This window comes from Desmodus rotundus, chromosome Y, assembly GCF_022682495.2.
Source record: "Desmodus rotundus isolate HL8 chromosome Y, HLdesRot8A.1, whole genome shotgun sequence".
NCBI classification, from domain to species: domain Eukaryota; kingdom Metazoa; phylum Chordata; class Mammalia; order Chiroptera; family Phyllostomidae; genus Desmodus; species Desmodus rotundus.
In genome coordinates this window covers 48,542-75,986 of record NC_092332.1, presented here as the reverse complement: position 1 = coordinate 75,986, position 27,445 = coordinate 48,542, and the positions used below count along the sequence as shown (strand labels likewise).

Genomic DNA, 27,445 nt, shown 5'->3' with positions numbered 1-27,445 from the left:
TATGAGAAAAATAATTAAAATTAACTAGCCTGTTTGAAATGAGGAAATTACTTGGAAAGCCTTGTCAGGTAATGAGATGAATCAAGCTGTATTTGATTCTATATTTTCTTATTACCAGAATAATTATTTTAAAGATCAGACAAAATTATTCCAGAGCCTTCGAAATTCTGGATAATATATTTGTTTTATTTTTAATTCTAATTCTTACCTTAAAATGTTATGTTATTAAAAAGCAATTTTCTTTGTCTACTGTGTTATAATGGGAACTATAACTATCACCAGACCTCCTCTCTTGTTCCAGGCCACATCATGTGTCAGGTGACCTCTAGGCTCTAGAATTATTCAGGAAACATGTCAAGAGTGAGCTGGAGTGAGAACAGAGCAACTTTCATTTAGGTAGAGAAAAACGATTTGACACAAACAAACAAAAAGTGGCCAGGGTGCAGATGCTCCTGCAAAAAAAGCAAAAGTATGTGTCCAGGTGGATATGAGCCAACTTGCCAGTACACTGTGTGTACACGGTAAGTCAGTTCTTGGGATTTTCTATGTTGCCAAGGGTGGTTTTGTTTCTAACCTTTCTGGCTCCAAATCCTGACTCTGACCTTTGCCTTTCAGGAGGGTCGTGTTTCTAATATTGTCTGTTCTGGAAGCATCATAGTGTTAGTCTCCTCTGAGTCCTCTTTTACTTGTGCTGTCAGCTTTTATTGTAATGATGGTATGATGAGGCTTGAGATACTTTTCTGGCCATGTTTTTCTCCACCTTGGATGAGCCTGGTTTTAGCTAGTTCTCCTTGTGGTTTAGCTAGTTCTGTGACCATGGCAGAAGTTTCCTTGCCATAAATTGTTCCCTTTTGTTCATTCATGGAAGTGGGAGCTCTGATGAGATGGCCTACTTGCTTATTGGCCTGTGATGTCGGCCCTACTTTCTCAATAAGCTTACTGAGACTTTTTTTTTCCTTTTTATAAAAATTTAAATTATCTTATTCTTGTTCAATTACAGTTGTCTGCAATTTCTCCCTTTTCCTCCCCCCAACCCCAGCAAAACCCTCCTCCCTCCCTTGGTTCCATCCCCCTCTTGGTTTTGTCCATGTGTCCTTTATAGTTCTTCCTGAAAACCTTTCCCCCACCCCCCACTATTCCCTCCCACCTCCCCTCTGGTTACTGTCAGATTGTTCTTAATTTCAATGTCTCTGGTTATATTTTGCTTGCTTTTTTCTTTTGTTGATTAGGTTCCAGTTGAAGGTGAGATCATATGGTATTTGTTCCTGACCTGGCTTACTTCACTTCGCACACTTACTGAGATTTTTTAAAACTTCCTTCTAGAGCTACCCAAGATGGCGGTGAGATAGGTGGGAGTGGAATCCACTTCCCCCTGCACACGGGTGAAACTCCTAGCCAATCTACTGAGGAACAGAGTGAACAGCCAAAAGTACCCCAGCATATATGAAGATTGGAAACCAAAAATTGTACAGGACTTTGAAAACTCAAATGGTAAGGAGAGTGCGTGAAGACAATAAGGTCCCTGGGACCAGCATGGGGACCAGGGCAGCTGCAGCCCCAGGTCTGGCACCCTTGGGTCTGCCTCAGGGTTCTTGGGAGAGAGGCGGGTCAATGGTTCCCTCCCCTGACAAACAGGGTTTGAGCAGAACTGGGAGAGACCTGGTTGCTTGAAGTTGCAGAGAGGGGAATAAGGGCGAGGTAGCAAACTCACAGGGGGCTGTGAGCACCAACAGAGACGGTGGTTGGGCTGGGGAGAGTTGAGAGATGGGCTGTGGCAGGCCGGGACCCAGATAGTCCCCTGTCTAGTTGGAGAGGTGGGCCGTGTGAGAGAACAGGACCTTGTATGGAGTGGCAGGCTTGAGCAAGAGGAATTTCTCAGAAAGAAAAAGTAAAAAAGGAGATGCTCTGGCGGCTGTTTGGGGAATTATCCTGCAGCAGCCTCTCCAGCCCCCTCCCCGCCCAGCCACTCAGAGCTCCCACGGTGTCACAGAAGGCCTGGAGCTCACACCCAAAGCCTCTGGGGAGAGCACACACTGTGGAAGGCCCTGGGCATGTGCCCGAAGCCCTGGGGACCCTGTGCACCCGAACCTGTGGGAGAGGAGGCTGCTTGTCCAGTGGCTCAGAACACCCTCAATCACACCCAAAGCCCTGGGGAGAGTGCACACTGCAGGAGGCCCTGTGCTCACACCTGAAACCCCAGGGAGAGTGACCACCGATAGCCTGGGGAGAGTGCACGCCTGAACCTGTGGGACCAGAGGCTGCTGGGGAACTGGCCAGGAGGCTGGCTGAGTTCCTATCAGGAAGAGAGAAAAAGTGAAACCAATCCCACACACAGCCTGCTGCAGCCATGAAGACCAGCAGAATTGGCCTGGCCAGTTTGAAGCCAGCAGGAGGCCTTTCCCCCCGCCCCCCTCTTTTAAAGTAGTTCTTTCTCTTTTTCCCTTTTTTTTTCCTTTTAACTCTAACTCTTTCCTTCATTCTCTTTTTTTCTTCCTTCTTACTTTCTTTCCCTATTTATCTCTTCTTCCTTCCTTCCTTTTTTTTTTTTTTTTTTAATTCCCACAAGTGGGACAATAAAACCTGGAACTGTGAAAAGACCAGAGTTGGACCCAAAGAGGGGGCATCCTGACAGCTGAGACAGTGAGACAAGTTTTACTTTGCTACTACAGACAACTCACAAGTTCTTGCATATTTGTATTATTACTTTTTAAATTATTCTTACAGCTTTCCTTTTATTAGTATTGTTGTATTTCTCTTCCTTCTGTTTAGTCTTCTTCACTTGGCTGGCTAAATTGCATTGTTTGACTGGTTTCTGTTGTTCTCTCTTTCATAGTGTATTGTGAATTTACTGCCTTTCACGTCCCTTTTGTTCCATTAGCACACTACTCTTGGTCCTATACTTCCCATTCTTGTTATCCAGATCACCCAGATTCTGTCATATGATTTTTGCTGCATCATTTACAATAATTACTTGCTGAATATATTCCAAAGAATATACAACAAGTAATTACTGTAAATAATAGCTGTTCCATACAATTGTAGATACTACAAGCACCCCTCCCAGATCTGAGCTGACTTCGCTGTTTCCTGAACTTTATTACTGTTGTGGTTAACTCTATTCTCTCCCACACTACTCCTATTTTCTATCATTTGCTCTCCCTTTACCTCTTAATCTGACCTCCCGCAAGCTCACTGCATTCTAGATCCAACTCACAATCCTTCCCCTCCCCAACAACAGTCTTATCTTCTTTCCACCCTTTCCAAAAAGTGGCTACCTGGGTGATATATCACAGTTAACACTATACATACCCAAAGGATCTCCTATCTCTTCTCCACAAGCTGGTGCTTTAAATATCATAGAATACACCCTTGCTGTCTTCAACCATTTCACCTTCCCCCTCCAACTGATCACAAGAAACAGCAGGTGGAAGCTGTGAACACCTGGATGCCTGCTGGAAAAGAAACCCTGCCAACAAAGGAACCACCAACACATAACAACAGAAGAAGGTGAAGGATGGAGTGTAAGTCCCACTAACTGAACCCAGGACTTACCTGGAAATGTGACTAAATAGTGGAGAAATTATCCAGAACAAACAACTGGACAACAGCGAGAGAAGCCGCAAAACCATGTACACATGGGAGAACCAGCTTCAACACAACCGGCCCACACATGCACAACAGCATACAAGAGGCGGTGGACAGTGATGCTCAGTTAACCAGCTGGTGGGAAGGACCCACCAAAGACAGACCCAACAACAATCAAAACACAAAGACCTACACAGAGCCAACATAAATGATGGCCCAAGACCAGCAAGCTCTGCAGATCAAGGAGACTGCACCACTGAACCTCACAGCTTTTCTACCATAGACATTCACACCATAAACCCAGGGAATCAGAACACATCGAATGGAGAAGCAAAGACTAACACGAGAGTCTCACAAACAATGAGAAGACAAAGAAACAATCCCCAAATGAAAGGAAAGGAGGAAGCCTCAGAATGAATGCTAAATGAAATAGAGGCAAGTCAACTGTCAGATATTGAGTTCAAAGCAGTGGTTCTCAGGAAGCTCAGTGAGGTCGCAGAGAAAGACCAAACACTTCAGGGGAACTAAGATGAGCACACTGCAAACTATATCAACATGAAAAAGGAAATAGAAACCATCAACAAAGGCCAAGAGGGAATGAAGAATACAATTTCTGAACTGAAGAACACAGTAGAAGGAATCCAAAGCTGGTTGAATGAAGCAGAAGACCAGATCAGCGAGCAGGAGGGAAAAGGTAGAAATGAACACCCAGAAAGAGCAAGAAAAGGAAAAGAGGCTCAGAAAGAATGAAGAGGGGTGAACAGAAATACAGGACAACGTGAAATGTAATTATATCCATATACTAGGGAAACCAGAAGGAGAAGAAGAAGAGCAAGGGATAGAGAACCTGTCTGGAAAAGTAATGATGGAAACTTCCCTAATTTCATGAGAGAAAACAGTCACACAAATCCAGGAAACACAGAGAGTCCCAAACAAGAGGAACCCTAAGAGGCCCACTGCAAGACACATCATAATGAAAATGGCAAAATTCCAAGACAAACAGAGAATCTTAAAGGCAGCAAGGGAAAAACAGGAAGTAACATGCAAGGCAGCCCCATAAGACTAGCAGCTGACTTCTCAATGGAAACCCTCCAGGCCAGAAGGGATGTCAAAAGAAAAAAGCAAACAAAATACAACCAGAGACATTGAGGTTGGGAACAGTCTAGCAGTGGCCAGGGGGGAGTGAGGTGGGGACAGTGGGAAGAGGGGATTGCAGGAACTATTATGAAGGACACATGGACAAAATTGGGTGGGATTGTGGGGGTGGGGGAGGGAGGTGGGTTCAGCTGGGGCGGGGGGGAGGGAAGGGGAGAAAAGGCATACAACTGTAATTGAATAACAATAAAAATTGGAGAAAAAAAAAAGAAACATCCCAAGTAATGAAAACCAGAAGCCTGCAACCAAGACCACTTTATCCAGCAAGCCTCTCAATGAAAGTGGAAGGCCAAATGAGGAGCTTCCCAGACAAAAGAAGCCTCAAAGAATATACCTCCTCCAAACCAGCTCTGCAAGAGACCCTAAAGGGTTTTCTTAAAGAACAGGAAGAAAAATAGGAAAGAGAGAGGAACACAGGTTTGAAAAAATGGCAATGAATAAGTACCTATAAATAATAACCTTAAACATAAACGGATTAAATGCCCCAATCAAAAGGCACTGAATAGCAGAATGGGTAAGAAAACATGACCCACACACATGCTGCCTACAGGAGACCCACCTCAGAGCAAAAGACCTACACAGACTGAAAGTGAAGGGCTGGGATCAAATATTTCAAGGAAATGGGCAGGAGAAAAAAGCAGGGGTAGAAATACTCATATCAGACAAAACAGACTTAAAAGGACCCATAAAATGATACTCAGAAGGTCACTTCCTCAAGACTCAATCAAGAAGACATAAACATTGTAAATATATATGCACCTGACATAGGAGCACCCAAACACATAAAGAAAATCTTGGAGGACTTCAAGAAAGGTATTGGCAGCAACACAATTATAGTAGGAGATATTCACATCGCAGTGTCAAAAATGGACAGATTTTCCAAACAAAACAGAAACAAAGATAATGTGGCATTGAACAATTTTCTAGACGAAATGGACTTAACTGACACATATAGAGCCTTTCCCCCAAAGAGGCAAAATACACATTCATTTCACATGCACGTGGGACATTTTCAAAGATAGGCCACATGATAGGTCACAAGACAAGCCTCAACAAATTCAAGGAACCTGAAATCATATCAAGCATTTTCTCAGGCCACAAGGGCCTGAAACTAGAAACCGACCTCAAGGAAAAAAATTCAAACTCACTTAAATGAATGGAGATGGAATACCATGCTATTAAATGATGAATGGGTCAAGAAGGAGATCTAGGAAGAAATCAAAAGTGTCTGGAAACAAATGAAAATGAACTTGCAACAATCCAAAACATATGGGACACAGCAAAGACAGTCCTGAGAGGGAAGTTCGTAGCGATGCGCGTCTACCTAGAGAAAATAGAAACATTTCAAATAAACAACTTAACCCTACACATACACGGACTGGACGAACAACAACACACACACAGCCCAGAGAAAGTAGAAGGAAGGAAATAACAAAGTCAAAGCAGAATTAAATATCTTAGAGACTAAAAGCACAATTCTAAGGATCAATAAATCCAGGGCCTGGTTCTTTGAAACAATAAACAAAATCAACAAGTCTTGAGAGAGAGAAGATGGCGGCGAGATAGGTGGGAACAGAGTTAACTTCCCCCTGCTCCTGGGTGAAACACCTACCCACTCCACTGAGAAACAAAGTAAACAGCCAAAAGCAGCCCAGTGTTTATGAAGATAGGAGACCAAAAAGTACAGAGGACACTGAGAAAACAGAAGGTAAGGGGATTGCTCCAAGACAAAAAGGTCCCTGGGACCAACACGGGGACCAGGGCGGCTGCAGCCCCAGGCCCCCCCTCAGCCCCCACCCCCTGCCCCGTGCAGGTCCTGCCGCAGGATTCCTGGGAGAGAGCCCGGTTAACAGCCCCCTCCCTGACAAACAAGGACTGAGCAACACTGTGAGAGACCCGGTTGCCTGAAGTTGCAGGGAGGGGAATAAGGACAAAGTGGAAAACCCAGGGAGACTGCAGGCGCTCGCTGAACGAGGAGAGTCGAAAATTGGGCTGCGTGTGATCCTGACTCAGATAGCCCCCAGCCTAGCTGGAGAGGTGGGCTGTGTGAGAGGTCAGGCCCTTCCTTGTACGGAGGGAGCCACTGGATCCAGCAGGAGGATTTTTCCCAAAACGAAAAAGACCCTCTGGGGCACTTTGGGGAATTCCCCTGCAGCAACAGCTCCAGTCTGCTCTCCATCCGACCACTGGCCAGTCCTAGGAGTGTGCGCATCCACCGGGGACTGTGCGCACCACATCTCAGAGGGAGCTGAGACTACAGGCATCACCGGGGGTAGGGTGGCCTAGCAACCTGGAGTGTGCCTACCCACCGGGTAGTGCTCGCACCTCATCTCGGAGGGAGCTGAGACTACAGGCATCACCCGGGGCAGGGTGCCCAGCGAATTTGGAGTTTCTGCACCTCATCTCGGAGTGAACTGAGACCACAGGAACCAGGGAGAGTGTGAATCAAGGAAGGCTCTGCATGCACACCCATAGCCCAGAGAAGACCTACCATAAAAAAAGAGTGGGTAGAAGCTGGGAACACCAGGATTCCTCCTGGAAGAGGAAACCCACCAACAAAGGAATCACCAACAGATAACGACAGAAGAAGGTGAAGGAGGGAGTGGAAGTCACACTAACTCAACCCAGGACCTATCTGGAGATACAACTAAATAGTGAGAACAAACAACTGAACAAGAGCAAGAGAAAAGCCTCAAAACCTTGTAAACACAGAAGAACCAGCTCCAACACAACCTGGCCACACCTGCACAACAGAAGACAAGAGGTGGGGGACAGACTGACCCCCAGATAACCAGCTGGTGGGAAAGACCCACCAAAGAAAGACCCAACAATAACCGAAACCCAAAGACATACACAGAGCCAACAGAAACCACGGCCCAAGATCAGTAAGATCAGGAGATCAAGGAGACAGTACACAAAATCTCACAGGTATTCTACCACAGAAGTTTACACCAAAAAGTCAGGAGGTCAGAACAGAGCAATTAAGAAGCAGAGGCTAACAGGAAGAATCTCACAAACAATGGGAAGACAAAGAAACAATCCCCAAATGAAAGGAAAGGGGGAAGTGTCAGAAACAATGCTAAATGAAAAAGAGGCAAGTGAACTATCAGATTCTGAGTTCGAGGAATTGGTTATGAGGAAGCTTAATGAGCTCACACAGAATTACCAAAAACTACAGGGAAACTACAATGAACTCACTGAAAACTATATCAACATGAAATAGGAAATAGAAACCATCAACAAGGGCCAAGAGGAAATGAAGAATACAATTTCTGAACTGAAGAACACAGTAGAAGGAATGAAAAGCAGAATTGATGGAGAAGAGGATCGGATGAGCGAGCTGGAGGACAAAGTAGAAAAAAACACCCAGAAAGAGCAAGAAAAGGAAAAGAGGCTCAGAAAGAATGAAGAGGTAATAAGGGAAATGCAGGACAACATGAAACGAAACAATATCCGTATAATAGGAATACCAGAAGGAGAAGAAGAAGAGCAAGGGATAGAGAACCTGTCTGGAAAAGTAATGATGGAAACTTCCCTAATTTCATGAGAGAAAACAGTCACACAAATCCAGGAAACACAGAGAGTCCCAAACAAGAGGAACCCTAAGAGGCCCACTGCAAGACACATCATAATGAAAATGGCAAAATTCCAAGACAAACAGAGAATCTTAAAGGCAGCAAGGGAAAAACAGGAAGTAACATACAAGGCAGCCCCAATAAGACTAGCAGCTGACTTCTCAATGGAAACGCTCCAAGCCAGAAGAGAATGGTAAAAAATATTCCAAGGGATGAGAACCAGAGGACTGCAACCAAGACTACTTTGCCCAGCAAGGCTCTCAATCAAGATAGAAGGCCAAATGAGGAGTATCCCAGACAAAAGAAGTCTAAAAGATTATACCTCCACCAAACCAGGTCTGCAAGACATGCTAAAGGGGCTGCTGTAAGGAAAGGAAGGAAAAGAGAGAAAGAGGGAAGAACACAGGTACAAAGAATCGGTGATGAATAAATACCTATCGATAATAACCTTGAACGTAAATGGATTAAATGCTCCAAACAAAAGACATAGAAGAGCTGAATGGATAAGAAAGCAGGACCCACACATATGCTGCCTACAAGACACCCACCTCAGGACAGAAGACCTAACAGAAAGAAAGTGAAGGGCTGGAAACAAATATTCCAAGCAAATGGACAGGAAAAAAAATGAAGAGTTAGCCATATTCATATCAGACAAAATAGACTTGAAAAAAAGGACCATAAAGAGAGATCCAGATGGTGACTTCATAATACTCAAAGGAAGAATCCACCAAGAACACGTAAACATTGTAAATGTATATACTCCCAACATAGGAGCACCCAAATACATAAAGAAAATCTTGGAGGACTTCAAGAAAGATATTGACAGCAACACAATTATAGTAGGGGATTTTAATACCCTACTGTCAAAGATGGACAGATCTTCTAAACAAAATATCAACAAGGATATTGTGGCATTGAACAAGGCCTTGGATGAAATGGACTTAACTGATATATATAGAGCCTTTCATCCCAAAGAAGCAAAATACACATTCTTTTCAAATGCACATGGAACATTTTCAAAGACAGACCACATGATAGGACACAAAGCAAGCCTCAACAAATGCAAGGAAATTGAAGTCATATCAAGCATTTTCTCTGACCATAAGGGATGAAACTAGAAACAAATCTCAAGGAAAAAAAAAAAAAACCCAAACACTAAAAAACATGGAGATTGAATAGCATGCTATTAAACAATGAATGGGCGAAAAATGAGGTCAGAGAAGAAATCAAAAAGTTTCTGGAAACAAACAAAAATGAACTCACAACAACCCAAAACCTATGGGATACAGCAAAGGCAGTCCTGAGAGGGAAGTTCATAGTGATACAGGCCTACCTAAAAAAAATAGAAACAGCTAAAATAAAGAACCGAACCATACACCTACAAGAGCTCGAGGAACAACAACAAAGACAGCCCAGAGCAAGTACAAGGAAGGAAATAACCAAGATCAGAGCAGAACTAAATGACATAGAGACTAAAAGCACAATTGTAAGGATCAACGAATCCAGGAGCTGGTTCTTTGAAAAGATAAACAAAATCGACAAGCCCTTAAGCAGACTCATCAAGAAAAAAGAGAGGGGACCAAATAAATACAATCAGAAATGAAAGAGGAGAGACTACAACGGATACCACTGAGATACAAAGGATTTTAAGAAGTTACTAGGAAAAACTGTATGCCAGAAAGTTTGAAAACCTAGATGAAATGGACAAATTTCTAGAAAAATATAACTTTCCAAAACTAAATGAGGAAGAAGCACGAAGCCTGAACAGACCAGTGACACCTGATGAAATTGAAACAGTAGTCAAAAAGCTTCCGACACGCAAAAGCCCTGGACCAGATGGTTTCACAGGAGAATTCTACAGAGCATTTAAGGGGTGCTAACCGCCATCCAACACAGATTATTTCAAAAAACTCAAGAAGATCGAAGACTCCCAAACTCCTTTTACAAAGCCAACATCATCCTAATCCCAAAACCAGACAAAGACATAACAAAGAAAGAAAACTTCAGGCCAATATCACTGATGAACACAGATGCTAAAATCCTCAACAAAATATTGGCAAACCGCATCCAGCAATACATTAAAAAGATCATACACCATGACCAAGTGGGATTCATCCCAGGGATGCAAGGATGGTACAATATTTGCAAATCAATCAACATAATACACCACATAAACAAAAACAAAGACAAAAACCACTTGACCATATCAATAGATGCAGAAAAAGCATTTGATAAGGTACAGCACCCATTTATAATAAAAACCCTCAACAAAGTGAGAATTGAGGGAGTATTCCTCAACATAATAAAGGCCATATATGAGAGACCTACAGCCAACATCATACTCAATGGACAGAAACTTAGAGCTTTCCCACTAAAATCAGGAACAGGACAAGAATGCCCTCTCTCACCACTCCTATTCAACATAGTATTGGAAGTCCTAGCCACAGCAATCAGACAAGAAAAAGAAATAAAAGGCATCCAAATTGGAAAGGAGGAAACAAAACTGGCATTGTTTGCAGATGACATGAGAGTATACATAGAAAATTTCATAGACTCCGCAAAAAACTACTCGACCTTGTAAATGAAATTGGCATAATATCCAGATACAAAGTCAATACTCAGAAATCAAAGGCATTTTTGTACACCAACCATGAAACATCAGAAACAGAAATCAGGAAAAATAAAATCCCATTTGGTAGAGCAACAAGAAAAATAAAGTACCTAGGAATAAACCTAACCAAGGAGGTAAAAGACCTGTACTCAGGAAACTATACAACACTGAAGAAAGAAATTAAGAAAGACACAGACAAATGGAAGCATGTCCTGTGCTCATGGATTGGTTGAATTAACACCATCAAAATGGCCATACTACTCAAAGTGATTTATAGATTCAATGCAATCCCTATTAAAATACCCATGGCATGTTTTACAGACATAGAAGGAACATTTCAGAAATTTATGTGGAACCATAAATGACGTTGAATAGCTGCCGCAATTTTGAGCAAGAAGAACAATGTAGGGGGGATCACAATACTTGATATCAAAATGTATTACAAGGCTAGTGTAATAAAAAAACATCCTGGTACTGACATAAAAATGGGCACATAGACCAATGGAACAGAACTGAGAGCCCACAAATAAACCCAAGTCTCTAAAGTGAGTTAATATTTGACAAACGGAGAAGCAGCATAAAATGGAGCAAAAATAGCCTCTTCAAAAATGGTGTTGGGAGATCTGGACAGCTACATGGAAAAAAAAAGAAACTTGATCACCAACGTACACCATACACAAAAATATATTCAGGGTGGATAAAAGCCTGCGATATAGGTCATAACAGCATAAAAGCCCTAGAGGAAAATATCAGACATTACACACAGCAACGTCTTCATGGATATGTCCCTTAAAGCAAGTGACATGAAGGAAAGAATAAACAAATGGGGCCTCACCAAATTAAAAAGCTTCTGCATGGCTAAAGAAAAGCGCACGATAATGAAAAGAGAACCAACTATCTGGAAAAACATATTTGTCAATGATACTTCGGACAAGGGTGTGATCTCCAAAGTACATAAAGAACTCACATGATTCTGGTCGAGGAAGACAAAAAAGCCCAATTTAAAAAAATGGGCAAAAGACTTGAACAGACAGTTCTCCAAGGAGGACATACAGGGGGCCCAAAGACATATGAAAAGATGCTCAGCATCACTAGCCATTAGAAAGATGCAAATTAAAACCACAAGGAGATACCACCTCACACCAGTCAGAGTGGCCAACATAAACAAACCAACAAACAAGGGTTGGAGAGGGTGAGGAGATAAGGGAATCCTTGTGCACTGTTGGTGGAAATGCAGACTGGTGTGGGCGCTGTGGAAAACAGTGTGGAATTTCCTCAGAAAACCGAAAATGGAACTGCCTTTTGACTCAGCAATTCCAGTGCTGGGATTATACCTTAAGGATTCTGAAATACCGATTGCAAAGAAACTATGCACTCCAATGTTCATAGCAGCACAATTTACAATAGCCAAGTGCTGGAAGTAACCTAAGTGCCCATCATCAAGTGAGTGGAGCAAAAAACTACGGTACATTTACACAATGGAATTCTACACAGCAGAGAGAAAGAAGGAGCTTATGCCCTTTGTGACAGCATGGATGGAACTGGGGAGCATTATGCTAAGTGAAGTAAGCCAGATGGTGAGGGACAAATACCATATGATCTCACATTCAACTGGAACATAGTGAGCAAAAGAAAATAAGCAAACAAAATATAACCAGAGAGACTGATATTAAGAACAATCTATCGATAGCTGAGTGGAGGACGGAGAGGGGAAAGAACACATGGACTAAATCAAGGGGGAGTGTGGAGGCGGGGGAGGGAGATGGGTTTGGCTGGGGTGAGGTAGACGAGTGGGGAGAAAAATGCAGACAACTGTAACTGAACAACAATAAAGTAATTAAAAAAAAAAACCTTCTTTCTATTTGTCTCAATTCTGCTCACAGAAACCTATCTCTGAAAATTTTTTAAGGCAATGAGAGAAGAGGGTATATCTTCAGTAACTATTTTCCCTGACCATAGTCCTGAGTAGGGTATAGAATTTGGTTGTCTGCCTTGTTGGTGTTGAGTTGTATTAAGTTCTTCATATATTTTGGAAATTAATCATTTAATCAGAGGTGTTATTGGCAAATATGTTCTCCCATGCAGTGGGTTCCCAATTCATTTCATTGATTTTTTTCGTTTGTTTGTTTTTGCTGTGCTGAAGCTTTTTAGTTACATGTAGTCCCATTTGTTTATTGTTTCCTTTATTTCCATTGCCCCAGTAGACATATTTGCAAAAATATTGCTGCATGAGGTGTCTGAGCTTTACTGCCTATGTTTTCTACTAGGATTTTTGTGGTTCTGTGACTTACAATTAAGTATTTTATCCATTTCAAGTTTATTCTTGTGTATGGTGTAAGTTGATAGTCTATCTGTTTTTGTTTGTTTGTCTGTTTGTTTGTTTTTTGGCTTGTGCCAGTCCAGATTTCCCAATACCATTTATTGAAGAGACTGTTTATATTCCATCACATGCTATTGCCTACTTTGTCAACTATTAATTGACCACAAAGTCACGCACTGGTTTCTGGGCTCCCTGTTGTGTTCCATTGATCATGCCTGTTCTTACACCAGTATGAAGCTATTTTGATTAGAGCAGTTTTGCAGTATAGTTTGATAGTTGGTAGCGTGATTTCTCCAACTTTGTTCTTCTTCCTCAGGATTACTGAGGCCATTTGGGGATATTACTTGGCCCCGTATACATTTTTGGAATATTTGTTCTAGTTATGTGAAATATGTCATTGGCATTTTAATAGGAATTACATTGAATCTCCAGGTTGCTTTGGGTATTGTGGACCCATTAATGATGTTAATTGTTTCAGTTCATGAACACAGTATGTATTTCTACTTGTTTGTGTCTTCCTCTATGCCTTTCTTCAATTTCTTGCAAGTTTTTGAGTGCAGGCCTTTTACGTCCTTAGTTGAGTTCATTCCTAGGTACCATATTTTTGTTGTTGTTGTCGTGTAGTAATAGTTAATGGGATTGCTCTATGTCATAGGTGGCTTCAGAGAAAAACATGTCTTATATCTGAAAAACAAGATTAAAAAATTAGCAAAATATCCGACAAAAGGTTATAAAAATTATAATCATTCTTAGTTCATTCAATTCCATAAAATTATTTTCTATCTCAATCATTTGCCAGCAATTCATGAATCCAGCTATTCCCTAGAGCTTTATAAATCTTCATTCCTCAGAGCTTTTTAACTGTATAAACTGAAGATGAAACTTACAAAAAAAAAGGTTCAATCTTAAAAGCATCAGCATAAAACGATGACTGTTCAGTGATGAAACATAAAAGGTCATGGTCTTTCAGGGTTCTTAGGGTATAATCCCAGCAGTGGAATTGCTGGGTCAAAGGGAAGTTCCATATAGCCAAGTACTGGAAGCAACCTAAGTGCCCATCAGCAAACGAGTAGATCCAAAAACTATGCTATATTTACACAATGGAATTCTACGCAGCAGAGAGAAAGAAGGAGCTTATACCCTTTGCAACAGCATGGATGGAACTGGAGAGCATTATGCTAAGTGAAATAAGCCAGGCGGTGAGGGACAAATACCATATGATCTCACCTTTAACTGGAACATAAGCAATAGAAGAAAAAAGGAAACAAAATATAACCAGAGACATTGAAGTTAAGAACAATCTAACACTAGCCAGGGGGGAGTGGGGTGGGGACAGTCGCAAGAGCGGATTACAGGAACTACTATAAAGGACACATGGACAAAATCAAGGGGGAGGGTGGAGGTGGGGGAGGGAGGTGGGTTCAGCTGGGATCGGGTGGAGGGATGGGGAGAAAAGGCATACAACTGTAATTGAATAACAATGAAAATTTTTAAAAAAAGGAAAAAAAAGGTCATAGTCATGGATATGGTTCATAAAGCAATCGACAAAGAACATTGCTTCTCTGTAACATAGCATTTTACATTAACAGGACTTAAAAATTAGTTTTGATTCAGGATTGTGTAGAATGCTGGATGTTTTTATATAACATTCAATATTTATTTAATGGTAAGGATATATACACAATATCAACCTAAGATGTATCCAAAGCCACTCTGGTCATGTGGCTCAGTTGGTTGGAGCATCAGCCCGTGCACCAAAAGTTCACAGGTCTGGTTCTTGGTCAGGACACCTACTTAAGTTTCAGAGTCAAGACCCAGTCAGGTCAATGTTTCCCATGAATTTTTTTCTCTTTCTAATCTCTTGCTCTCCCTTCTCCTCTCTCTAAAGCCAGTAGGCATAACCTGGATTGAGGACTTTTGTTAAAGAGTCCAAACCTGTAGAGAATTACTACGAGTTTATTTGAGCCAAGTTGAATAATAACAATTGCTGAGAAGCAAAGTCACCACAGATTGAGAAAATATTCTGGAGAGTGTTAGTTTTGCCCCTTGTTTTATACATTATGATGAAAGGAGGAGACATAAGGGGGATATGTGAAATCCAGTTTGAAAATTCTTGAGACTGGATATAAAGTAAAATGGATAGAAACATTCTTCTTTGACATGTCTGGGTATAGGATAGTTAACACAGTAATTCACTATATGATAGGGATAACAATGAGGAGTTCTGTGGTCTCTGGTACAGTAGTTACACCCTGAGGGGTCTGGAGGAAAAAAATACCCTGTCATTTCAAAGTTATGTTATTGTAGATGCAAAAAGACAATAGACAGGCTCCATTAAGGTAAAGCTCGACCATTGTCAAGGAAGATCCCAGCCTTGGACATGACTGCTTGTCATGTATCACTTTTAGTTAGGAAGTTTTAATTTCAGACCATCCCATGTGGTGACTTTATGTCTCCAAGTTTGTAAGGCTCAACCATGTGATTGTAAGGTTTAGTATGTGGGCATACTTTTTCACCCACACCACAAATACAATGCAGCATAACACAACAATCCCTGTATAATTCACAAATATCAAATCAGTGTACTTCAAAACCTCTCCCTTGCAATAAAATACATACATATGGAGGTGTTTGGGGCTCTTTGGGACAACCCAAAGTCATCCTTAGGTTAGGAAAACTGTCTTCTGTTAAAATCTAAATGCTGGGTGATTGTCAAACACCTTGGCCAAAAAGATCATATGTCATTATGAGGGAAGGGCAGGTGGGAGCTGAAGCCAACTGCTCATGCACCCAACTGGGACCCCTGGCTCATCTTCTGAGGAACAGAGTGAACAGCCAACAGAATTCAACTGATACGAGGTTTGGAAGCAAAAGTTTGCAAAGGACCTTTAAAAACACTTATATATTTAAACAATTATATATTTAAAAGGACAATTATATACTCCTCATCACATTATTGTTATTCCAAATCCCATACAGCACCCCTCTCTTAATTCATTTTGCCATATTCCTGAGGGTTTTTTTTTTTTAATTTATTGTTATTCAGTTACAGTTGTCTGAATTTTCTCCCCATCCCTCTACCCAACCCCAGCCAAACCCACCTCCCTCCCCTGCCTCCACCCTCCCGCTTGATTTTGTCCATGTGTCCCTTTAGTAGCTCCTGTGAACCCCTCTCCCCAGTGTCCCCTCCCCACTCCCCTCTGGCTATTGTTACATTGTTCTTAACTTCAATGTCTCTGGTTATATTTTGTTTGCTTTTTTCTTTTTTGGGATTATGTTCCAGTTAAAGGTAAGATCATATGGTATTTGTCCCTCACTACCTGGCTTATTTCTCTTAGCATAATGCTCTCCAGTTCCATCCTTGCTCTTGCAGAGGGCATAAGCTCCTTCTTTCTCTCTGCTGTGTAGAATTCCATTGTGTAAATGTACCATAGTTTTTTGATCCCTTACTCTCACTACATCTCACCTTCTAACCTCACATAAGCGCTCTGCTTTCTAAAGCCAGGTCACATTCCTTTTCCTTTCTAATTAGAGTCTCGTCTCTTTTACACCTTTTATATACAGTGGCTATAATATTGTATTATGCTATAATACAATATTATAATATTATATATAGTGGTGAAATATCATGGTTATGGAAGTACTTCTCCAAAGGACCTCCCATCTGTTTTCTACTTGTACTTTATATCCCATAGAATACTCCTGCTGTCTTACTCCGTTTCACCTTCGCCCTGGCCCTGATCACATATAAGACGAGGTGGGAGTTACAAATACAAGTAAACCCCCTGGATGGGAGAACCTACCAATAAAGGAGCCACCAACAGGTAAAGCCCAAATACAACAAGAGAGCCCGCACAAACATAAGTGAGGGAAACCTAGAGCATCCATAGCAGGAGATCAGAGAGACCACACCACTGAATCCCACAGAACTCCTACCACACAAACCCACCTTACAAAGACAGCTGGCAAAGCAGAACATTGGGGATTGCAGAAACAAACAAAACGAGTTACCTCAAATAGGGAGACAAAGAAAGAATGTGCAGTTGAAAGGAATGGAAGACTCCCCAGTAAAAGAGCTAAATTAAATGGAGGCAAACAAACTATCAGTGATAGAATTCAAAAGGATGGTTATAAAGATGCTTGAGGAACTCACAGACAACCACAAGGAACTGAGTGAGAACGACAACACTATGAAAAGAAATAGTAACTATAAACAAGAACCAGGAATAAATGAAGAATACAATTTCTGAAATTAAAAAATACAGTAGATGGAAGTCCAGGCAGGCTGGAAGAAGCAGAGGACTGAACTCATGAGCTGGAAGACAAGGTAGAAAGAAACACCCAGGCAGACCAAGTGCACACACACACACACACACACAGAGGACAAAAAAATATGAAGATATCTTAAGGGAATTGCAGGACGACATGAACACAACAACATTTGAATGGTAGCAATATCAGAAGAAGAAGAAAAGCAGCAAGGGATAGAAACCCTGTTTCAAAAAAAATGACAGAAAACTTCCCAAACCTGGAGAGGGAAAAGCCATGTGAGTCCAGGAAGCACAGAAGGTCCCAGTCAAAGGGATCCCAAGGAGGCCCACTCCAAGACACGTCATAATTAAAATACCAAGTTTTACAGACAAAGAGGGAATCTTAAAGGCAGCAAGGGAGAAACAAGAAGTAACATACAAGGTAACTCTGACAAGACTTGCAGAGCAATTTTCAATAGAAATACTAGAAGCCAGAAGGGAATGACAAGAAATATTCCAAGTAATGAAAAACAAAGGGCTGCAACCAAGACTACTCTATTCACTATGACTCTCAATTTAAAAGGAAGGCCAGATAAGGAGCTTCCCAGACAAAAGAAGTGTAAAAGAATACACCTCCTCCAAAACAGCTCTGAAAGAGAAGCTAACGTGTGTGCTCTAAAACAAGGATTAAAAAAAGCGAGAGAGACAGGAACACAGGTACAAAGAAGGTAATGAATAAGTACCTATCAATAATAACCTAAGTGTCAATAGATTAAATGTTCCGATCAAAAGATATGGGGGAGCTGAATGGGTAAGAAAACAGGACCCACACATATGCTGACTATAAGAGACCCTCCTCAGGAAGAACAAAACAAAACAAAACAAAAACACACACACACACATACATGGACTGAAAGTGAAAGGTTGGGAAAAAGGATTCCAAGCAAATGGACAGGGAAAACAAAAGCTGGTTTAGCATTACTTACATCAGACAAAATAGACTTCAAAACAAGGGCCGTCAAAAGAGAACCAGAGGGACACTCCATTATATTCAAGGGAAGGATCCACCAACAAGACATAAACATTGTAAATATATATGCACCCAACATAGGAGCACCCAAGTACATAAAGAAAATCTTGGAGGACTTCAAGAAAGATATTGACAGCAACGCAATTACAGTAAAGGACTTTAACATCCCACTGTCAGAAATGGACAGATCTTCCAAAATAAACATCAACAAGGATATTGTGTCACATAACAATACCCTAGATGAAATGGTCTTAACTCGTTTATATAGAGCTTTTCACACCAAAGAAGCAAAATACACATTCTTTTCAAGTGTACATGGAACATTGTCAAAGATAGACCACATGATAGGACACAAAGCAAGCCTCAACAAATTCAAGAAAATTGAAATCATATCAAGCATTTTCTTGGACCACAAGTAACTGAAACTAGAAACCAACCCCAATGGAAAAAAAACAAAACACTCAAAATCATGGAGACTGAATAGCATGCTATTAAACAACGAATGGATCAAGAACGAGATTAGGGAAGAAATCAAAAACTTTCTGGAAACAAATGAAAATCAACTCACAACAACCCAAAACCTATGGGACACAGCAGAGGCAGTCCTGAGAGGGAAGGTCATAGCAATACAGGCCTACCTTAAAAAGATAGAAACATTTCAAACAAACAACCTAACCCTACGCCTACAAGAACTTGAGGAACAACAACAAAAGACAGCCCAGAACAAGTAGAAGGAAGGAAATGATGAAAGTCAAAGCAGAATTAAATGTCTTAGAGACTAAAAGCACAATTCTAAGGATCAACGAATCCAGGAGCTGGTTCTTTGAAAAGATCAAGCAAAGTCGACCAGCCATTAAGCAGATCCATCCAGAAAATAAGAGAGATGCCACAAATAAGCAAAAGCAGAAATGAAAGAGGAGGGATCACAACTGATACCACAGGAAAAAGAAAGGATGGTAAGAAATTAGTACAAACGGCTATACGCCAAGAAATTTGAAAACCTGGGTGAAATAGACAAATTTCTAGAAAAATGCAATGGTCCAAAACTGAATCAAGAAGAAGAAGAAAGCCTGTACAAACCAATGACACCTGATGAAATCAAAGCAGTAATCAAAACACTCCTGGCACGCAAAAGCCCTAGACAGGATGGTTTTACAGGAGAATTATACAAAACATTTAAGAAGAGCTAACCCCTGTCCTTCACAGATTATTCCACAAAATCCAAGAAGATGGAAGACTCCCAAACTCTTTTTATGAAGCCAGCATCATCCTACTCCCAAAACCGGATAAACACACAACAAAGAAAGGAAACTACAGGCAGATATCACCGATGAACATAGGCGCTAAAATCCTCCAGAAAATACTAGCAACCAGCATCCGGCAATACATTAAAAAGATCATACCCTATGATCGAGTTGGATTCAACCAAGGGATGCAAGGATGGCACAATATTCACAACTCAATATGCATAATACATCATGTGAACAAAAGGAAGGACAAAAATTACATGATCATATCAATGCATGCAGAAAAAGCATTTGATAAGGTACAGCATGATAGTTATGATAAAAACACTGAGTAGAGGGCACATTCCTCAACATGATAAAGGCCACATATGAGAGACCTAAGCCAACATCATGCTCAATGGGCAAAACCTAATAGCTCTCCCACTAAGATCAGGAAGGGGACTTTCTGATGTCGGCTTTCACAGCTTCTTTTTATTGTTGTATCATAATTACTTATTATTTGATATATTTTTATTGTTGCTCAGGTACACTTTTCTGCACAACTTCTATTCAACATTATATTGGGAATCCTAGCCTCAGCAGTCAGACAAGACAAAGAAATAGGAGGTTCGGAGAAGATGGCGGCAAGATAGGTAGGAGCGGAATCCACTTCCCCTCGGCACCAGTGAAACGCCTAGCGGATCTGAAGAACAGAGTGAACACCCAACAGTATTCCAGCATATATGAAGATCGGACACCAAAGATAGAGGACATTGAAAGATCAGATGGTAAGAAGAGTGCTTAAGGACAATAAGGTCCCAGGGACCATCGCGGGGACCAGGGCAGCTGAAGCCCCAACTGGGGCTCAGGGTCTGCTGCAGGATTCTTGGGAGAGAGCCAGGCTGGGCTGTGTGAGAGGCCAGGTGCTTGTTTGGACCGGGGGGCTTGAATAGGAAGAATTTCTCGAAAAGAAAAAGAGAAAATAGAGGGACCAGCAGCTAGTTAGAGATCTCTCCGCAGCAGACGTGGCCTCTTGCACCCCTACCGCCGCAGCCCCTAGACTGTGAACTTGGGATAAGCAGCCCCAACCCACACCTGAAGCCCGGTGGGCGTGACCTAGATCAGGGTCCTGAATGCCCACAACTGAAACCCCTGGTAGGCGCGCAACCTGATCAGCAGCCCAGCTGCCTGGGCGCACAGGCACAAAGCAGTGGATCAGTGCACACCCAGATCAGCAACTCGGCTGCCTGGACGCACAGTCCCAAAGCACCTGGGGGGACGCGCACCTCAATCAGTGTCCTGGGCGCCCACGCTTGAAACCCTGAGTGGGCGCCCACACCTGAAACCTCGGGTGGCTGTGCAACCCGATCAGCTGATATCTGTCCCCGAGCACAGGCTCAAAGCTGGGGATCAGCGACGCAACCCTATGAACGGCCTGGCAGCCCTCAGGCGACCACACCTGAAACTGGTTCTGAACAACTCCCACCTAGCCCCTATCCACAGAGCCCTGCAGGGACTACTCACTCTGTACGAGGAAGGCAGAACACCCAGCAGAGGGGAGCTGCAGGGCTAGGGGAGACTGCATTCCCCTGAAAGACTTGACCCAGTAGGGGGCTGAACTACCCCAAAGGAACACCAAGAGCCCCTAGCATCTAAGACAGCAAAGAGCAAGAAGGGGGAGTGTGAGTTGCCCGTAATTGGTGCACCTCAAGGACAGCACACCTGGTGAACTAAAGACCTAGTGGGGAGCAGAAGGACCCTGAGGAATTGAACAATAAAAATTAAAAAAGAAAATGCAATAGAAAAACAAAAAAGGACGAGATTACGGAAGAAATCAAAAACATTCTGGAAACAAATGAAAACAAACTCACAACCACCCAAAACCTGTGGGACAGAGCAGAGGCAGTGCTGAGAGGGAAGTGCATAGCAATACAGGTCTACCTTAAAAAGATAGAAACATTTAAAGAAAACAGCGTAACCCTATGCCTACGAGAACTCGAGGAACAACAATAAAGACAGTCCAGAACCAGAAGAACGAAGGAAATAACCAAGATCAGAGCAGAGTTAAGTGACATAGAGACTAAAAGCACAATTCGAAGGATTGGCGAATCCAGGATCTGGTTCTTTGAAAGGAGAAACAAAATCGACAAGCCTTTAGGTAGGCTCATCAAGAAAAGAAGAGAGTGGATCCAAATAAACACAATCAGGAATGAAAGAGGAGAGATTACAAATGATACCACAGAAAAACAAAGGATTGTAGGAAATTACTACGCAGAAATGCATGCCAAGAAATGTGAAAACCTAGATGAAATGAACACATTTCTAGAAAAATATAATCTTCCAAAACTGAATGAAGAAGAAGCAGAAAACCTGAACAGACCAATAACAGCAGAGGAAATTGAAGCAGTCATCAAAAAACTACCAACACAAAAAGGCCCTGGACAGGTTGGTTTCACAGACGAATTCTACAAAGCATTTAAGGAAGAGCCGACCTCTATCCTTCACAGACTATTCGAAAAAAATCCAAAATGATGGAAGACTCCCAAACTCTTTTTATGAAACTAGCAGCATCCTAATCCCAAAACCAGATAAAGACACAACGAAGAAAGAAAACTTCAGGCCAATATCGCTGATGAACATAGACGCTAAAATTCTCATCAAAATATGGGCAAACCGCACCCAGCCTAGTGTATTAAAAAAGATCATCCACCATGACCAAGTGGGATTCATCCCAGGGATGCAAGGATGGTACAATATTCACAAATCAATAAACATAATACATCACATCAACAACAGCAAAGACAAAAATCACATGATCATATCAATAGACGCGGAAAAAGCATTTGATAAGATACAGCACCCATTTCTGATTAAAACACTCAGCAAAGTGGGAATAGAGGGAGCATTCCTCAAAAAAATATAGGCCATATGTGAGAGACCTACAGCCAACATCAAACTCAATGGACAAAAACTTAGAGCTTTCCCACTAAGATCAGGAACAAGACAAGGATGCCCTCTCTCACCACTCTTATGCAACATAGTATGGGAAGTCCTAGCCACAGCAATCAGACAAGAAAAAGCAATACAAGGCATCCAAATTGGAAAGGAGGAAATGAACCTGTCACTGTTTGCAGATGACGTGATGGTGTACATGGAAAATCCTATAGACTCCACCAAGAAACTACTCGACCTAATAAATGAATTTGGCAAAACAGCTGGATACAAACTCCATACTCAGAAATCAAAGGCATTCCTCTATACCAACAAAGAAACTGCAGAAACAGAAATCAGGAAAAACATCCCATTTGATATAGCAACAAGAAAAATAAAGTACCTGGGAATAAACCTAACTAAGGAGGTAAAAGACCTGTACTCAGAAAACTACACAACATTGAAGAAAGAAATTAAGGAGACACAAACTAAGGAAAGCATAGACATGCTCATGCATTGGAAGAATTAACATCATCAAAATGGCCATACTGCCCAAAGCGATCTAAAGATTCAATGCAATCCCTATTAAAGTACCCACGACATATTTCACAGATATACAACAAACATTTCAAAATTCATATGGAACCAGAAACAACCCCGAGTAGCTGTAGCAATTTTGAGAAAGAAGAACAAAGCAGGAGGGATCACAATACATGATATCAAACTGTATTACAAAGCCACGGTAATCACAACAGCCTAGTACTGGCATAAAAACAGGCACATAGACCAATGGAACAGAACAGAGAGCCCAGAAATAAACTCAAGCCTTTACAGTCAATTAATATTTGACGAAGAAGGCAGGAGCATAAAATGCAGCAAACACAGCCTCTTCAACAAATGGTGCTGGGAGATCTGGACAGCACCATGCAGAAAAATGAAACTTGATCACCAACTTATGCCATACCCCAAAATAAATTCAAGATGGGTAAAAGACTTAAATATAAGTTGTAGCACCATAAAACTCCTAGAGGAAAACAATGTCAGGAAACTCTCAGTCTTTCCACGCAGCAAAATCATCACAGACACTTCCCCTAAAGCAAGGAACATAAAGGAAAGAATAAACAAATGGGACCGCATCAAAACAAAAAGCTTCTGCACAGCTAAAGAAAGCAGCATTAAAATAAAAAGAGAACCAACAGTATGGGAAAACATATTTGCCAAGGATACCTCAGACAAGGGCCTGATCTCCAAAAATAGATAAAGAACTCACAGGACTCCACTCCAGGAAGACTAACAACCCAATTAACAAATGGGCAAAGGACTTGAACAGACACTTCTCCAAGGAAGACATACAGAGGGCCCAGAGACATAGGAAAAGATGCTCAGCATCACTAGCCATCAGAGAGATGCAAATTAAAACCACAATGAGGTACCATCTCACACCAGTCAGAGTGGCCAACATGAACAAATCCACACACAAATGTTGGAGAGGATGTGGCGAAAAGGGAACCCTAGCACCGGTTGTTGGGAAAGCAGACTGGTGCGGCCACTGTGGAAAACAGTGTGGAATGTCCTCAGGAAACTAAAAAGGGAACTGCCCTTTGACCCAGCAATTCCGCTACTGGCATTATACACTAAGAATCCTGAAACATCAATTCCAAAGAACCTATGCACCGCAATATTCAGAGCAGCAGAATTTATAATAGTGAAGGGCTGGAAGCAACCTAAGTGCCCCTCACTATAAATGTATGGATCAAAAATCTACGATACATTTACACAATGGAATACTATGCAGCAGGAAGAAAGAAGGAGCTCCTACCCTTTACAACAGCATGGATGAATCCAGAGTGAACTGCACTAAGTGAAATAAGCCACGTGGTGAAAGACAAATGCAAATATGATCTCACCTATTATAAGTGGACCCTAGTGAGCAAAACACACAAGTGAAGTATAACAAGAGACATTGAAATAAAGAAAAAACTGACAGTAACCAGAAGGGAAGGAGTATATGGATAAGGGGGGGGCAGGTAGAGGAGAAATTATCTAGGAACATACATATTCCTAGATAATATGTATATTCTTTTCTCTATGTAATATATATATTACCGCTATATATATATTACATAGAGAAAGCCAACAGTTGTAGGATTGAAGGTTGGGTGTGGCTAGGGAAGGGATAGGGGTTGTGGCAGAGTGGGCAGGGGCGGGGGATGGAGACAACTGTACTTAACAAAAATAACAAATAAAAAATTAAATAAAAAGTCATATATAATTATGAAACAATAGTAAATTACTTGTTTGCACAAAGTGAAACTAAAGAGGTATTGTGACCAGAAAGGGACTGGTCCACTGGGGGTCTGCTGCAGTGTGGCCTGTACTGTGTGGAGTCTTGACTGCATGTAGGATAGATTTCACAACTGTAGGTTTATTAAAGCTGGGACAGCAAGACCCCTGGAAGGAAGGACTTAGGGTAGCGGGAGCAATAAGAGAGAGCCTAGGCAGTGCTCTGCTTTGGCTCATTGGAAACATTATCGGAAAGAAGTAACCCAAGCCCAAGCTGCCCTTGGTTGACTGGGAAGTGAAGGTCACAGAGACAGAAGTGAGCCAAGGCAGCGCTACTTTGGCCCAGTGGGAAGTCGGAGAAAAGGGAGCCTTGGAGAGAGGATAAGGGGGTAAGCCCAGGTCAAGCTGCCAGCTACCCACTGCTCTTTCGGTTATAAGTCTCCTGGGGACCCTTAGAGTTTAGGAGAAAGTATGAAGTTCATGCCCAAGAAGGGGCATGCATGTGATCTAGAATGAGCCCACGCCAGGTCTCTGTCTTGAAGGGTTTTATTATCGTTCATTTGCAGGTGAGAATCTTAGGGGAGGGTTTCAGCAGAATATTTGTCAGCTTTCCAGTGCATTTTAAATATGCTGATGCATCAAAATGAGCACACAGGGATGTTTGGAGATGGTGGGAGTTATTCTCTGGTTGGTTTTACTGCTTGACTTTTCTCTTGGGTCTGTCTGGCTCTAACGCACTTTTCATTACTTGTTCCCCTGACTTCATCTGGCCTTGGGTTCAGCTGGCAAAAATGGCATTAGTTGGGTCCTCGTTCTCTATTTCCCAGACCAGGGTGACTTAAGCTGTTTAGAGAGGAGAGGTATAAACCATTTTCTCTCAAGCAATCTTGGCTGGGGAAGATAGGTCTTGCAATTTACCAGCTCTCTGTAAGTTATTTACATTGTTAGTGCATGTTTAATTTTCTCATCTCAGTTTCCACATTCCGCTTGCCCAGGAACTTCCCTACCTTCTTACTATCCTGTGACAGTATTGAATACAAATGCAGGTTATCAAAACTTTGTTTTTTGGTATTCAAAAACTGGGCTGTGGTGTTCAATTTTAAGTAATCAAAAACCTAATCAGATTTTCTGCAGGTGGATGCTGCTGAGTAAGCATTGTTGAAGTCTCCTCTCTTGCAGTCATCACGTCTAGGTCACAGTCTTCCAAAGAACCGGAATAGCTATGGCAGCTCTTAATCGGGGCTTTGAGCTTTGAAACAACAGCGAGAGTCTGAGGAGCCATTCTGAGCAGTGGGGAACACTCACAGACTGTGTGGCGATGAGAGATGTGGCCACCAAGCGCTCCAGAGGCTTTGGGGTGTCACACATGCCACTGTGGAGGAGGTGGATGCAGCCATGAATGCAAGGCCACACAAAGGTGGATGGAAGAGTTGTGGAACCAAAGAGGGCTGTCTGAGGAGAAGATTTCCCAAAGACTGAGTGCCCACTTACCTGCGAAAAGATTTTTGCTGGTGGCATGAACAAAGACACTGACGGGCATCACATAAGACATTATTTTGATCAGCATGGGAAAATCGAAGTGATTGAAATCAGGACTGACTGAGGCAGTGGCAAAAAGAGAGGCTTCGCTTTTGTAACCTTTGATGACGGTGACTCTGTAGTCATTCAGAAATACTGCACTGTGTATGGCCACAACTATGAAGTAAGGATAGCCCTATCTAAACAAGAGGTGGCTAGTGCTTCATCCAGCCAGCGTGGTTGAAGTGGTTCTGGAAACTTAGCGAGTGGTTGTGGAGGCGGTTTTGGTGGGAATGACAACTTTGGTCATGCAGGAGACTTCAGTGGTCAAGGTGGCTTTGGTGATAGATGTGGTGGTGGTGTTGTATGTGGTGGTGGTGTTGTATATGGTGGCAGTGGGCATGGCTGTAATGGATTTTGTAATTAACGATGGAAGCTATTTAGGAGGTGGTGGAAGCTACAGTGATTTGGGCAATGACAATAATCAATCTTCAAACTTTGGACCCATGAAAGGAGGAAAGTTTGGAGGCAGAAGCTCTGGCCCCTGCTGTGGTGAAGGCCAATACTTTGCCAAACCATGAAACCAAGGTGCCTGTCTGTGGTGGTTCCAGCAGCAGCAGCAGCAGCAGCAGCAGCTATGGAAGAGGCAGAAGGTTTTACTTTCTGCCAGGACACAAAGCTTAGCAGGTGACGAGAGCCAGCAAAGCGACAGGGCAGCTACACGTTTCAACAGATTTGTGAACTCAGCCAAGCCGAATCGTGGCAGGGCCTCACTACTACAAAGAAGACATGTTTTAGACAATATCCACGTGAATGGACAAAATAATCGAGGACTGTACTCGTTACTTATATACTGACTTGGAATTGTATAATGGGTTATTTTAGTTTCTGTTCTGTGGAAAGTGTAAAACATTCCAACAGAAAGTTTTTAATGTAGTTTCCCCCCCCCCCCCCGGGGGTG

At 42.0% G+C, this 27,445-nt stretch overlaps 1 pseudogene; it reads left to right on the top strand.

Moving 5' to 3' along the window:
* The first annotated feature begins 4,140 nt into the window (after positions 1 to 4,140).
* LOC123478469 (heterogeneous nuclear ribonucleoprotein A1-like) lies at positions 4,141 to 27,168 on the top strand (annotated as a pseudogene).
* The last annotated feature ends 277 nt before the right edge of the window (positions 27,169 to 27,445 follow it).